This window comes from Dendroctonus ponderosae, unplaced genomic scaffold, assembly GCF_020466585.1.
Source record: "Dendroctonus ponderosae isolate FM_Combo_2020 unplaced genomic scaffold, Dpon_F_20191213v2 Dpon_F_20191213_3, whole genome shotgun sequence".
NCBI classification, from domain to species: domain Eukaryota; kingdom Metazoa; phylum Arthropoda; class Insecta; order Coleoptera; family Curculionidae; genus Dendroctonus; species Dendroctonus ponderosae.
Genome location: NW_026018508.1, coordinates 3,415,139 through 3,419,608, shown reverse-complemented (window position 1 = coordinate 3,419,608; position 4,470 = coordinate 3,415,139). Strand labels below are relative to the sequence as shown.

The following is a 4,470-nucleotide window of genomic DNA, read 5'->3' as shown; positions in this document are numbered from 1 at the left end:
TGACTCGTGATTGTGTTGAATCTTGGATCAATTCACTTCCTTCTTGAGAGATATATCTAGTCAAAACTCAACCCCGCAGGCTCTCTTTGCCGTGAACTGTGGATTTCTTGGTGTCAATCTGGTAAGCAATTTTTGCTAGATGCCAAATAAAATCTTCAAATTTGCAAGGTTTTCGACAAAAAACCTCTTGTAAAATTAATAGATAAAATAAGTTTTAGTACGTAAAATAAGCACTTAAGGAAGTATTAGTACTTAAAATAAGTAAGTTATGTTCACTCAAGTTAATGGAACAAAGCTCATTGCTTCTCTTAACCCGGAAAAAATAGGAACAATGTTTCTTAAAACATTTTGCAAATTTTAAAAGTCTTGACCCCATAATGCAATTCATTAAGTATCAATATATTTGAAAAATAAATAATCCCCTGCATTATTATCTACTAACGGAATGTTAAACAGTGTTTTAAATTTGTATTTGGATAAATACATTTCATGTAGGTAGTTACTAAATTGCATGCAATTGTTTCATTCTTTGGTGTATTTGATTAAATGAGAGTTATCATTATCATTTTCTAAGTGTGATTGAAATTATATAAAAAATTCTATTTTGCAGACAAATTGAAGTAACTTTGGAGCAATAAAGCGAGGATTACGTATAGTGTTATATTTCTTAAATGTTTGTAATACAAATAAGTATGCATATCAATTATTTATAATTATACAGACTTCAATAATTTACAGACTTTATACGGAGTATTTTTGACCGGAACTACAGGTTGAACTTGAATGATAACGTCCATAGTTACACACTGCGCGCTCTCGGCCCTCTATCTCTAAAACAGTCTAACGTATAAAAACAGTTTCTTTAAAACAACAGTTGTATATAATTTAATCCACTACAATATTTATCATCAATACAAATACCGTAAAATTTACAGGAAACCAGATATTTGAAAAAAATGTGCAAAAAGAAGTTTTTTTGACCTTCAACCTTAGTTATCGACCGTCGCGTCCACACTATCATAAGTACGCTTTGAGACAAGCTTTAGGATATTGAAGTAAAGGTTTATACGAGTTTTCCCCTTATTATCTTGAATTCCCAAGTAAAACCACTAATATGACTGGCCTAAAGTGAATTTGGTCATTTGGCCGACTACACTTTAACTACGAGGGAGTATGATCTATATATAAATAACTGGTAGTTCACAATATTTTTGTAAAAAATTCAAAAATAATGTCTCCAAGCAGTATGTGTAAATACCGTAAATGAAAATTCAAATTTATATCTGTCTAAGAGTTTTAAATAATATTTTATTAGGTTGTTTTCAATATCTTAACTGAACAGAATTTTTCAACTACAGAATGTGTGTACAGGAATTTTGTTATTATTGATCAATTATTTTGCAGAAATGTTTGTTTTAATTAAATATTTTATATTTTAGTAGCCATCCAGCTAACTCCCGATCCAGGGGTTAGAAATATATAGACCGTGTGGCCTAATGGATAAGGCGTCGGACTTCGAATCCGAAGATTGCAGGTTCGAGTCCTGTCACGGTCGCTCAATTATTTTGTTTTTGTTCATCCAAATTTATTTTCTAATGTTTTTTTATTGTTTTTTAGAATGTGCATAGTAAAGACATTAATTAACTAATACAATTTGAAATTAAAATTTACCAAAAACCGGAGCAAAAATTAAAAGTAATTTTCTACATAAGACTACATATAAATAATATGATACAAATGATTGTAAGCTTTTCAAAATGTCGATGGCCAAGAGCTTAAACAGAGTAACCAACACTCTGATTCATTGGATAGTCGGTGACGATGATTTCTAATAATTAAAGATTCTTTTGAAAAAAGTATTTCTGCTGGAACTGAAGTTGTAGGAACGACATTAATACCTAAACTATTCGTTATTATTGTAATTATATTTTCCAAGTTACGGAGAACGTATATAGCGTAAGATATATTCACTTCAATAGTACCTATTTCGTCTTAGATGGGCATTGAGCAAAACCAATTAAACGTTAGCAAATGAAAAACATATATTAAAGGAAGATAAATTGGTATTAAGGAAATTGTACATTAATTCTAGAAAATATAAATATATGTTCAGCTATAGTCAAAAGGGCTATTCCATGAGACAAACTCAGCTTGTACTTGGACAAACAGAAGGCACAAACGCTAATTCTGTCGATCAATACGCAATTTTTCGTAGGAACTATCGACAACTAACTAACTTTGTTTTCAAATATTTATGCCACCTACCCCCGATTTAAGTAATCTGAAAGAAAAGGGAAAACATCCGGAATCAATCACATTTTAAGAACGTTTTGTTTTATTTATGTCACACTTGTTCAGATCTTTAGTTTCTAATTATAAGTTTTCGGTCAAGCTTTTAAAACGATCCATTTTGGGTTCTGCCGGGGCAACCCATGCTTAAACCCCAATATTAATTTGGACTCGCAAGACTCTTGCAAAAGTCTTGGTCTTGGTGTTGGTCTTGCAAATCAAAGGCAGTCTTGGTCTTGGCCTTGCATTTTTCGCAAGACCAAGACCAAGACCAGTTTCGCTCATCACTATATAAATTTAATAACTTTACCTAATTTATAGTGTGGATAAGAAATATCTATGCTTTAGAGCCTTAAATATACACATTTTTCAAAATTTCGGTTATTAGTTTCGGTTTTCATATTTGTTTGTTTAATTATATATTTTATTCTTACGTTTTGTTAGACTATTTCCTCTCTTTTTGTTCCTGCCAATTTTTTGTAGCATTTTCTTGCCTTTATTTATTCTTGTCACACACAATAAGCAGAAATAAGAAGCAATAAACATTTTATATTAAAAGCGTATAAGAAAATCATCACATCAGATTTAAATAGCAGATGTATAAATTAGTCTGTATTATTTGATTTATATTAAATTATTATGATTTGTTACTGATATTTTTATAAATATATTTAAATGTCTGAGATGTCAATCATCAGCGTTGCTAAGTCAGGTTGCCAAGTATAACATTTTCTTCTGAAACTAAATTGTGTTTTACCAGATGTTCAAGTTATTATTCTGTAAACCGACATTCTATGAACGTCTTTTTATATTAATAGGTTGAAATGTTATTTTTCTGTTTTCCAACAAGGAAAACACTTGTGTGTTACTTCGCTATATCTTCCTGTTATTTGGATTTCGAAATATATATGCTACTTTTGTTAAATTTATAGACGCATACGTTCTGACGGAAAAATAATAATTTTAACAGGTTTTTGTTAGAAAATATGTATATACGTTTATGAATAAATTTGAAATTAAAATCATGCAATTTTTATTCAGTCGTTCTTGGATAATGGCTTCAAGATGTTAATGTGAGGCGCCTAACTGAACTTCACGGATCGTTAAGAATCAAAAGTCCTTTGAGTTATATTTTTACTAGGAGACAGTAGGCAAGCAATATTTTCCTAGAGTAAAGGAAATGTCCCTTTTAAGTGAAAATTTAAAGAATCTGCTCTAATAATAAGTATATTCATGTTAGTTTGTTTAAATGTCCTATTGCTTGTTTAAGTACTGAATAGATATAACTGTAAAATCTCATTAGCCAAAAGGAAGATTCTGAAGTATTGCTTTTACATTCTGGACTATAGATGAACAACTAAAAATATCGTACAGAGTTGTAGTACATACATAATTACGTTGACAATAACATTTTAATGAAATAATAGCAATATTTGCATGAAATCAGTTGAGAAGATTAAATCTAAATAAGCACCTACATAAAGTGTTTTCATCTAGTAAGCAATAATTCCAATCTGTTGCCAAAGAAAACATTTTCCATAGTATTTCATTTCTAAATCTACCATTATCTTGTTATAAAAAACGATTTTTAATCCGCCGCTGATAATAACGTATTGTATAAGATAAGCGATGAAACGGATCGTTAGTTTACATTCTCTAATATCATTGCGGCCTGTTCAAGTCATTAGAGGCCATTGTCGTTCCCGTCGAGGCAAAATCTTCCAGGGTTTTGTTAAGGGTTAATGATTAATTATTTTTTCAAGTTTTGTAATCTTTTTTTAATCAATTAAAGGTGCCGTTCAATAGCCCTGTGAAAGGTGGTGTCAGACATCCATTGTCCCTGTGCAGAGGCCCTGTTGGGTTATTGTGATAATGAAAACTACTGTATGAAGGATGTGGAGGAAATAGGCAGCTTAGTCAACAGTGGGATTCATTTCCGTCTAAAGCAATTCCATCTAACGGTACTTTTAAACCAAGGTATAGATGGGACATAAAAATGCAAACGAAGCAAATACGACAATGGAAAGGAATATTGTATGCTGTCAGAGAAAGCAAAGGCAGATTCTTGCAAGTTGACTACTATCTAACATTATTGCTAAATTCGAGTTGCACTTGTAAATAATGTTATTAGCATCGTTGTAGGGAGGTTTTAGCAAGTTAAGTTCTTGAATGCTAAACATT

The 4,470-nt window shown here is 30.9% G+C and overlaps 1 non-coding gene across 1 annotated transcript; it reads left to right on the top strand.

Moving 5' to 3' along the window:
- The first annotated feature begins 1,482 nt into the window (after positions 1-1,482).
- On the top strand, positions 1,483-1,555 carry Trnar-ucg. Its single transcript has one exon. It is a non-coding gene; the product is annotated as a tRNA-Arg (tRNA).
- Positions 1,556-4,470: the final 2,915 nt, after the last annotated feature.